The sequence below is a fragment of the Zootoca vivipara genome, chromosome 15 (assembly GCF_965207765.1).
Source record: "Zootoca vivipara chromosome 15, rZooViv2.hap1.1, whole genome shotgun sequence".
Lineage (NCBI taxonomy): Eukaryota > Metazoa > Chordata > Lepidosauria > Squamata > Lacertidae > Zootoca > Zootoca vivipara.
In genome coordinates this window covers 16,437,640-16,449,073 of record NC_142598.1, presented here as the reverse complement: position 1 = coordinate 16,449,073, position 11,434 = coordinate 16,437,640, and positions in this window count along the sequence as shown.

Below are 11,434 nucleotides of genomic sequence, written 5' to 3'. Positions count from 1 at the left end.
AGGAAGGGAAAAGGAGATTGTTAGCTGCTTTGAGACTCCTTAAGGGGAGTGAAAGGAGAGATATCAAGCCCAAACTCCTTCTCTTCTTCCTGCTGCATCCACACTTTTGCTCTCTCTGTTCCATTGCCCACATTATTCCCAGTTTTAAGAGGGGCCCAAGTTGTTTGGCTGTCTTATTCTTCCCTGCAACGTACATGGACATATCTTTTGTTCTGGGGCAGGGGGAATTGCTTCTCTGCATTTACAGTATGTTTCAAGTTGAGCTGGAAAAAAATGCAGTGGGAATCTGTTGCCTAGCATTGGTGTCGTCACCAAAGTATCCCCTCTCTACCTCCACATTCTACTCCCCGCCCCCAACTGGTGGGCATCACAGTGGGTGTAGCAAGAGTCAGAGACCTAGGAAGAAATTGCAGCAAATGACATGTTTACTGAGCATTCGTCCTGCTTTGTTTGCCCAAACCTTGTGCTGTGGTTATTTAAGGGGCCCTTGTTCTGGTTTGCTTTCTGGGAGGTTAGATGATGTTGTGTCAAGAAAATATTACCCTACACTTTACAGTGCATTTCACCGTCACTTTCCTTGTTCCAAAAAAGTCTGGTTTTTGGAGGAAGTGGGTCTGTGGCTCACGAGCTTCAAATCCATTTTAATTGCATAGCCCGAATTTGCTGGCATGTGACTGAATCCTGACCAAAAATAGAGACAGTCTGGAAATGCGCACTGACTCAGTGTTTTGAGTTGCCATGCTAGATGCATAGGTGGGTGAAGAGAAAACACAGTTGCAAACAATGCACACAAAGGCAAACTCTGTCTTCACCCTAAGGTCCAAATTAGATTTAAACACAGATTTTTGCTACAATCGTTTTGCAAGTGGGAAGATGGCAGTGACATTTAAGGAGAGAAGAGGGCAGAAGAGTGAAGTGCAGAATCCTTCCCCTTGCCTGCCTCTCCTCTCACCAAGGGTTTCTCTCCTAGCCAAATCACATTTTGATTATGGAATCTGACTGCGTACCCTCCAACATTTCTTCGATGAAAATAGGGATGTCCTATTCCATTATTATTATTAATCCCTACCTGTCTTTATGGGCTGCCCCAGTTACTCTGGGCGGGTTCCAACATATATAAAAACATAATGAAGCATTAAACATTGAGAAACTTGCCTATACAGGGCTGCCTTCAGATGTCTTCTAAAAGTTGTATAGTTACTTATCTCCTTGGCTTGGGGGTGGCATAATGCCATACCCTCCAACATTTCTCTGATGAAAATAGAGACGTCTTAAGGAAGAATGGGGCATTCCGGAATCAAATCAGAAACTGGGGTGGCTTCTGTAAATCCCTGGAAAATAGGGACACTTGGAAGGTCTGGTAAGCTAACTCCCTGGTTAGGGCCCCCAGCTACCCACAATTTCTCCTTGTGTTTTGTTGCAGGTGTATTCTACAAAATGTTTTTCACATAACAACTGCACTAGTGAGGGATTTGTTCTGCTTTATTAGTCGTTATGCAATGCATCCCCAATGCTACCACATTATTGCTGTTGGGAGGGGCTGCAGAGCAACAAAACCGGGACAAAACAACAAGCCCCAACAATTTGTGGCATGAAAAGGCATTGGACTTCAGCATGAATTTTACAGGACATGCACTGGCTGGAAATGAAGCAGTGTGAGCGGGCCAAAGTTATTATTATTAATATTAATAATAATAATAATATTTATTATTTATAGCTCCCCCTCCGTCTGGCTAGGTTTCCCCAATCACTCTGGGCAGCTCCCAACAGAATATTAAAAATAATAATAAGAAAAAGCAACAAGACATCAAACATTAACAACTTCCCTAAACAGAGCTGCTTTCAGATGTCTTCTAAAAGTCAGTTGTTTATTTCCTTGACATCTGATGGGAGGGCATTCCACAGGGCAGGTGCCACTACCGAGAAGGCCCTCTGCCTGGTTTCCTGTGGCTTCACTTCTCGCAGTAAGGGAACCACCAGAAGGCCCTCAGAGCTGGACCTCAGTGTCTGGGCTAAACAAAGGGAGTGAAGACGCTCCTTTAGGTATACTGGGCCAAGGCCATTTAGGGCTTTAAAGGTCAGCACCAACACTTTGAACTGTGCTCAGAAATGTACTGGACGCCAGTGTAGGTCTTTCAGGACCGGTGTTATGTGGTCTTGGTGGCCACAAAACATTTGCAGGTGAGAATAATATTGAATCCTGATAGCATAATGAGCGCAAATCATCATGCATGTGCCGTGAAATTAACATCTGGGGGGCCTAGTTACAGCAAAGGGGTGTGACTCGAAATTTTGCTGTCTTTATGCAGTCGACAAAAAGGACATGCCAAATGTTATGAGCATTGTGTATATGGAAACATTGGCACCCCAGCAGAACTCAAGCTGTCTTATTATGAAGCCTCTGGGTCGTACATGCAATCTTCCAGATCACTGGGCCATGGGAAGCTCTGGTGAAGGCAATGTCGTTGTATGTCTCTGGGATTGTGCTTGTACTCTGCTCTGTGTGTGGGAAGGGCGAATGAGAAATGGATTCCACGATGTCATCAAGCTGTTCCAGACATTGCTCAGTGTTAATTGATAGCTTTTCTGTGAGGAGTCTGCTGCAGCGTCCACAGCTGTGACATTATAATTGGCAACTGAGTTAGTGGTGGTGGGGCTGTGGAAATGGCTGTCATTGTTGCCTGTGTCATGGACTGGCTGGATGCAGAGGATCGGTGGGAGGCACCAGCTGGGGAACCCCCAGGGGAACAAGGCTCACAACTAGGGGAGTGGCAGTGGGACCACAATGAGTGGTCAGAGGGAGAAGATGGAGCCGATGGGGAGGAGGCAGTGTTAGAAGCTGAAGAGGCAACAGGGTTTGGTGAGCAGGAAGAGTCTGGGGCAGAGAGCAGTCCAGAATCAGAAGCGGAGGCTGCAGAGGTTTGGGGCCAAGAGGCAAAGATGAGGCAGACTGCTGAAGCAGCCAAAGGGTCTTCTCCTGCTGCTGTGACCAGCTCCCCTCCTCCCAGTTCTCCCAGAACACAAAGAGGAATGAAGAGGTCCCCGGGTGAAAAGGAGCCTTAGAGAGCAGTGGAAGGTGGGGGCCTTCAGTCCTCACAACTGCCTCATTGGGGCAAGACCTACAGGGAAGAGCTGCTGTGATCACTAGCCCTGAGCTGCTTTGATTCTTTGAAAAAGGGGTTAACTCGTAGCTGTCAAGTTTTCCCTTTTCTCGCGAGGAAGCCTATTCAGCATAAGGGAATTTCCCTTAAAAAAAAGGGAGAACATTGACACTTGTGAGTTATTCCTGACTTGCCCCCACTCCCTCCTTGACACCATGTTAGCTCTTTCCACTTTCCTACTGGGGGAGTGCCTAAGGAGCGTGATGGTGTTATTCCAACATGGGCTTAATGGCCACCGGGTGAACCAGGACTTTTGAATTGTACTATCTGTCTCAAAACCCTGTGCTTAAGAACAGGGTAAACACACGTCCCCCTCTCTCTGTCTGCGAGAGAACAGAGCACCTATTTGCGCGAGTGATTATGAGGCCCCCAACTACTGTGCGATATTAAACGGGAGCAAACAATCTGTTGCGCCATTTTGGGGAGCTAAAGAGGTGCCTAGGGCCCAGAAAGGAGCTTCAGGTGGAAGCAGCCAGGAGCGCAGGGAAGCAGCCAGTCAGGAGAGAAGAGCAGAGTCAGGCTGAAATGGTTGTTGAGGCTGCCTGGCTTTATCTGACTAATGAAAAGCAGCAAGCGTGTCGGAGAATGTGAGAGCAGCGGATCGATGGAGAGATAAAACCTGAGATGAAGGCAGCCGGGGAAGCAGACTGGTGGCGCTCGGGGCTGGGGAAGAGGGTGTGGGAGAGCAAACAAGGGCGGGAGTTTTGAGCGGCAGCGGCGCTCCCCCACATTGCAGGGAGGGCAAATGTTAGTTGGGTGCAAAAATTAATTGGATTGAAGCAGTGCCTCTGCACATCCCTCTGGAAAGGGATGGCGGGTCTTGGTGTGGGGCAGTTGCTCCAAGCAGATCAAAAAAAGCAGCTTGTGGCTTTTGTGCGGTTATAATGGGGCTGCCCCTGCTCTGAGCCAGGAGCAGACAGGCGGCTGTGATCCATGATGGGGGAGTATTATGCTCTTATGCAGCAGGGGCTGGTGGTGTGGAAGGCAGGGAGCCCAACATGGGTAGAGTCAATGACAGACAGAGCCCACTAATTTTAGCTTTGTTCTCCTCCTCCTCCTCCTCCTCCTCCTCCTCCTCCTCCTCCTCCTCCTCCTCCTCCTCCTCCTCCTCCCACCTGAGTTCAACAACAGTGAAACAAACAAAGAGGAAAAAGAAGCTGGCAACCAGGGCCAGGGCCCAAACAGTTTATAAGTAAGAAGGCAGGCAGGTGTGGATTGGCTGAGGGCAGACTAAAGATGGTGAGCCGGTGCCCCCTAACCCCAATGGAATAGCCTCCACTGTTGACACACACTGACACACACAGATTATTAATATTAATATTAATATGCCGCCCATCTGACTGGGTTGCCCCAGCCATTCTGGGCAGCTTCCAACAAATTAAAACACAGTAAGGCATCAAACATTAAAAAATTCCCTATACAGGGCAGCCTTCAGGTGCCTTCTAAAAGCCAGGTACAGTAGTTGTTTATTTCTTTGACATCCACAGGGTGGGGGCCACTACCGAGAAGATCCTTTGCCTTGTTCCCTGTAGTTTCACTTCTCGTAGTGAGGGAACTGGCAGAAGGCCCTCAGAGCTGGATCTCAGTGTCCAGGCTGAATGATGAAGATCAGGGCCGGCTCTAGGTAGAGTCCCGGTGGTGCAGGGCACCAGGGCGCCGGGCTGGTAGGTGGGGCGCTGTGCGGCAAAGCCGCACGGAAGCCATGCTGCGCTGGGCAGGGGCGCCGGAGCAATCTCCGCCCCTCAGCGCCAGGGCGCCCGACCTGCTCGAGACTGCTCTGATGGAGATGGAGACGCTACTTCAGGTATGTAGGGCCAAAGCTGTTTAGGGCTTTAAAGGTCAGCACCAACACTTGGAGTTGAGCTTGGAAACGTACTGGGAGTCAATGTAGGTCTTTCAAGACCAGTGCTATATGGACTCGGAGGCCACTCCCAGTCACCAGTCTGGCAGTCGCATTCTGGATTAGTTGTAGATGCCAAGTCACCTTCAAAGGTAGCCCCACGCAGAGTGCTTTGCAGTGGTCCAAGCGGGAGATAACCAGAGCATTTACCACTCAGGCAAGACAGTGCATGGGCAGGTAGGGTCTCCACCGGCATACCAGATGGAGCTGATAGACAGCTGCCCTGGACACAGAATTGACCTGTGCCACCATAGAAGCTGTGAGTCCAAAATGACTCCCAGGCTGCGCACCTGGTCCTTTAGGGGCACAGTTATCAGGTAACCTACCACACTTGCCCGCCTCCTGTTCCCCCGAAACAGTACTTCTGTCTTGTCGGGATCCAATCTCAATTTGTTAGCCACCATCCACCCCAAAACTGCCTCCAGACACCCACATAGGACATTCACTGCCTTCACTGCTTCCGATTTAAATGAGAGGTAGAGCTGGGTGTCATCACATGTACACACATACTCTCTGCTACAAATGCATGTCAGAATCCCTAAAGCAGATTTTGCCAACTTAAAAGGTAAAGGGACCCCTGACCATTTAGGTCCAGTCATGACCGACTTTGGGGTTGCGGCGCTCATCTCGCTTTATTGGCCGAGGGAGCCGCCGTACAGCATGACAAAGCCGCTTCTGGCGAACCAGAGCAGCACACAGAAACGCCGTTTACCTTCCCGCTGTAGCAGTACCTATTTATCTACTTGCACTTTGACGTGCTTTTGAACTGCTACTGGTAGGTTGGCAGGAGCTGGGACCGAGCAACAGGAGCTCACCCTGTCGCAGGGATTCGAACCGCCAACCTTCTGATTGGCAAGCCCTGCCTAGGCTCTGTGGTTTAACCCACAGCGCCACCCGCGTCCCTGCATCCAACTTAGTGCCCCCCAAATGCTTTTGACTCCAACTCCCCTCGGCTGCAGCCCATCAAGGAGGGTGTTCCATATTTTATCCCCTATAATGTGAGTGGCCTTATAGTAGCTCCCTTCTGGACTGATAAAACATACTCACCTAGTTTTGGGAAATTCTTTGAAATTCATGTGTTCCTGGCTAACTTTTGGATTACATTTCTTTTCTGTGGGAACTGATAGATGGGCAGACAATGAAAATGGGTCATGAAGGCTCTCATTATTGCCAAAATGTTCTCGAACACTGGAAGAAGAAATCCTCTCCAACAATCACTGAAGAATAGAAGACTTCAATGCGCTTCCCATGTTTCAGTGTGCAGCTTATTATGGAGAACAGCTACCAAATACTTATTGGGAAATGTGGGTGGCATAAAATGATCCGGGGTCACAAGCATGGTGCTTGTAAGAGCCTGTGTGTTTGCCAGTACCTCCTGTGAAAGGTCTTGGTAAACCTCGCCATAAAAATCCACAGTGCATGAGGACCTGCCTGCTCTCCCTGCTTGATTCCTACGTCTCATCCTCTCCTACATTGAATATGTACCTCCCCTTTAAAATGTCCACATTTCTTTGGATGCTGCGGAGATGCTTGAATTACTAAGGAACTGTCTTGACAAAGATCTTGCGGAGGGAAAAGAATCACGCCTTCTCTTCCTGTGGCAACATCCTCTAACAATGTAATTCGGAAAGATGTTCATCAAAAGCTTTAAATCAGGCAAGTCCAAAGTCCGTTTGGGGGGTGCAATCCGGCCCGCTGGTTGGTTTAATCCGGCCCCTGTGGCAGTTTATTTCCTGGGGTAAAATCCTTAAAAAGCTCAACAACTTCAATCCTAAAAAAAATAAAAATCCCAACAACTACTTTTGGGTAAAATCATTTTTAAAAAGCCCAGCAACTTCAATCCTAAAAAAAGGTTAACCACTTTGGTCGGCACCTCACGGTCCTTCACTTCATCAAATCTGGCCCTCTTTGAAAAAAGTTTGGCCACCACTGCTTTAAATGCAAATCTTTTTGAAGCTTGAATTTCACAAGTATGGGCAAATGAACCATCTCACAAAAGGAACATCAATCTAGAAGCATAGCTGCCAAGTTATCCCTTTTTTTACGGGAAATTCCCTTATGCTGAATAGGCTTCCTCGCGAGAAAAGGGAAAACTTGGCAGCTATGTCTAGAAGAACAGCCCATCAGAACCCAGCCCTGCTTGGGTCTTCCCTCAGGCAGCTGCTCAGCGATTTTGAGTCCTGATATAGGAGCCAAGGAGTCTTTACCCCCTCAATAAAGTATTTGAAGGGGCCGAGCCCTGCAAAGTTGATGGGCATTGCCATTCAAATAATGTGTGTGCACCATGTCATGTGGGCAATTATGTGGGGTAGGGGTTAGCTGTCTCTCCCCCCGCCCCATATTTTATTCAAATTGGCACTCTGCTGGACCAGATGGTCTATTGTCCTGATCCAGCAGGCTTTTCTTATGTTTTTGACTCAGATTCCTAGAAATGTAAATGAAATAAGTCAAATAAATATCAGTGTATAGTCAACATTTATAAATGATCATCGTTTCTGGGAATCATAACATGGGGAAAAATTAGGAATACTTTTTTATTGTCAAATTGTATTATTAAAAACAGAGGTTCCTCATTGGCAAGGGAGGTTTATTTTTATACTCAATCAGTGTATAATTTTTATGAAATAATAAATAAATAAGGGAGGTGTACTCTGTACGCGTTTGTGCCCCTTGTTCCTGAGACTCACTGATACCTCATACAATTTTCCACCCCCTGAGCTCTTTTCATCCCTCATCAGGGGTGCCAGCTTGAATAAAATGTTGTGGGGGCCCAGGTAAGGAAGCCCTGCCCCGCATAATCGATCACATGACACGGTGCACACACACAATTTGAATGGAAATGCCCATCAACTTTTTGTTGCCCCATCAAATATTTTATTGGGGAACCTGAAGCCCCCACAGCTCCTGGGAGTTGGCTCCTATGTCCCTCATAGGGACTCCTGGAGATTTATTTACCCGCTGCACAGTCACATCAACCCCAGGAGGGGTCATTATCAACCATTCTGGGAAACCCTAGATGAGAGGAAAATCGAGGTCCCTTCCTGCTCTGTGATGCTACAAAATAATCTGTCCATTGACTTCCTTTTCCTCCTCCAAAACCAGCAGAGTTTAGTGGCATCTTAGAAACTAACAAAGACATTGTGGCAGGAACCACTTCATTGGTGAGGCCAGAACCACTTTTACTGAATTTAGACTATTTTGTTCTGGCTAAAACATCTTCCGTTGTTTTAGTTGTTTTCATAATTTAAATTGTTTTAGTTGTTTTGTAATTTAAACTGTTTTAGTTGTTTTTGTAATTTAAATTGTTTTATCTGTTTTCATAATGGTGTGTTATATTGTCATAAATTATCACCTGGCACCTTATGGCAAACGGTTGGCCAAAGATAAGTCACAAATAAATCGGAGGGACAATTACTTTCCTTAGTGAGGAAGCAACGTACCGTATACCCAATACATTGAGTTCAGAACTCAATGTCAAATTTGCTAACGAATCCCAACGTAGCAGCCTCACGCTAGAGGTTCCTTTGGAATTCTCGGCATGTATGTAAGGTTCTGCTACAGAATGTCCTAGGAAATTTCAGCATTCCCTCACTGCTTTCCAAGCGCTACCATTTTAATGTCTTCCTTGCTAATGCCCCATACTGCGCTAAAATGGAACATTTCTCTCATGCGCCTTACATAACTTGGTGACTCTTCCAGCGGATTCTCCATGAAACTAGTAATTTTGTAAAGAAAACTTGGGAAGGAAAGTCATGTTGCACAGCCACACATAAAACACCTTTATAATGCTGGACCTTTCCAAGAGGCTACACTTGGCTACTTTTTAATTAAATGCCTAGAGAAAGACTTCACACATGACTCGGCAAGGTGAATAGCTGTTTGATAATGGGCTTCAGCAATATGACTGGGCACCAAACTTTGGTGTCGCCATGTGTTTGAATTCCATCGTTCTTAAATAATTTTTAATGCTAGAGTATTCATAAACTAGGGGATTGCGAAATCAGGCTGGTGTGGTGAATAATGTGTTGGATTTTGTGTGATACTGCCATGTTTGCATGCCTGCCTAGCCATGAAATTCAACAGATGACCTTGTGGTGTGTGTGTGTGTTGCCCTAGAGCAGGCATCCCCAAACTGCAGCCCTCCAGATGTTTTGGCCTACAACTCCCATGATCCCTAGCTAACAGGACCAGTGGTCGGGGAAGATGGGAATTGTAGTCCAAAACATCTGGAGGTCCAAAGTTTGGGGATGCCTGCCCTAGAGAGTAGTGCAGTTATTTCTCCGCTTCCTATTCTGCCCCCCCCCCCCCTCAGCAACTGTTCACATCAGCATGGCTTCATTACAGTAGTGTCAGATTCATTTCTGTTTGCGTTGACAGGGCAGGATATATTTACCCGATGCCAGGGGTGAGGAAACCTTTTATGGCCTAGTGAACCAAATTTGACAGGTGGGTGGTGTGCAATCCTAACCATGTCTGCATGTACACCATGCATTTAAAGCATTTACATCTCCCTACAAATCCTGGGAAGTGTAGTTTAAGGATGCTGGGAATTGTAGCTCTGCAAGGGGTAAGCCACAGTTCCATTTATTCTTTTTTTTGGGGGGGGGACACCTATTAAATACATGGTGTGACTACACACACCAGAAGTAAGCACTATTGAATCTAGTGGTGTTTACTCCCGGGTAATTAGAGTTTGGACTGCAGCCTTAGGCTGGGAGTGTTGATACGGTAATAGATCAATAGTTCAGTTTAGTTTATTACATTTTCATATTGCTACACACACCCAAAAGGAGTCCTGAAGCAATTTGCAGGACAATAAAATACAAAAATACAATACACAGTGGCAAGTTCATTAGCACAAAAAATATATGGAAATACTAAAAGTTTTCCTCAAAAAGAATTCCACTCCTAACTCCGGAATGAACACAAAAACAGCCACCCAAAGCCAAACTGTTAATGTTCTTCAATTGGCCAGGAGACTAAAAGTGTATGCATCCATTGCTGAAAATATGACAAAGTAGGGGTCAGGAAAATTTCTCTGGAAATAGCATTCTACAATTAGTGGGTCTGGTTGCTTGTTGCGATAGACTGACGGACAGACAGACAGACAGACAGATAGACAGACAGACAGACAGACAGACAATACGTATCAGATGGTGTCTTACTGTTCCTCATACTGGAAAGAGCCTCTTTCCAGCCAACAGCACTGAAAAATCAGAGCATCTCATGTGGTCTTTTGAAGGGTACCTCAGCTGAACACAGTGTTTGTGTGAAACTACCATACCCACTTTTCATTGCACAGTGGCCCATCTCCATATACAGAGGGAGGGGATAGTCTCTTTTTATTATAAAACACACGCCATACTTTTGTCGGATTTTGTCCAGTTTTAAACACAGACATACAGTTGAGTTGGCATCCATCTGTCTCGGAAGACAATGGAGGAGTGCGCCTTTGGGCCTGAGATCTAACTGTTGGATGGTTGCAGTGCCTTCTGTGGCTGTAGAGACCGATGTGGGAGAGACATGTTTTGTTGCAGCCTGGGCAGATGAAGGCGTCCGGTTCTGCTGCTGCAGGTGCACCATGGTGTTTCTTCTCTCCCAGTCGCCATTCCTCCTGTCGTCACTGCTATGGATGCACAGCCTGACTGCTTCTCTCCATACAAGCATTCAGAGAGAAAGGGGGAAGGTAAAAGGTGTGTGTGCGTGAGGTAAAGTAAATAAATGAATAAGGATCAAATAATAAAATGAATAAGGTACAAATAATAAAATTGTCGTTGTTGTTCTACACTTAAGCAGGAAGAACCAGCTGCACCAATATAAGGTGGGGGACACCTGGGTTGCCAGTAGTACAAGTGAAAAGGATCTAGGATCCATCAACAGAAGTAATAGCCTTGGTCTATTAAAATACTGTGTCCGGTTCTGGATGCCACCATTTATGAAGGATACAGTGGTGCCTCTAGTTTCGGACACGATCTGTTCTGGGGTGCTGTTTGCACCCCGAAAAGTCCACAACTAGAGTGGCACAATAGAGCGATTCTGAGCATGTGTGAAGTGCGCAGAACATTTCTGTGCATTCACACACGGTGGAACCCGGAAGTATACACTTTCGGGTTTGCAACTCGAAAATCCGCCACATGAAGCGAACACAACTAGAAGGATGATTGTATTGACAAACTGAAATGTGTGCAGAGGAAGGTGACCAAGAATATAATGAGGGACTGTTGGGGGATAATAGGAGACTGAGAGGAGATATATGATAGCAATATTCAAATGTATAAAGGACTGTCACATGGAAGATGGAGGAAGCTTGTTTTCTGACTGGACCCAATGGCTTCAAGTTATAAGAAGTTTTCTGACTAAATATTCAGGAAGA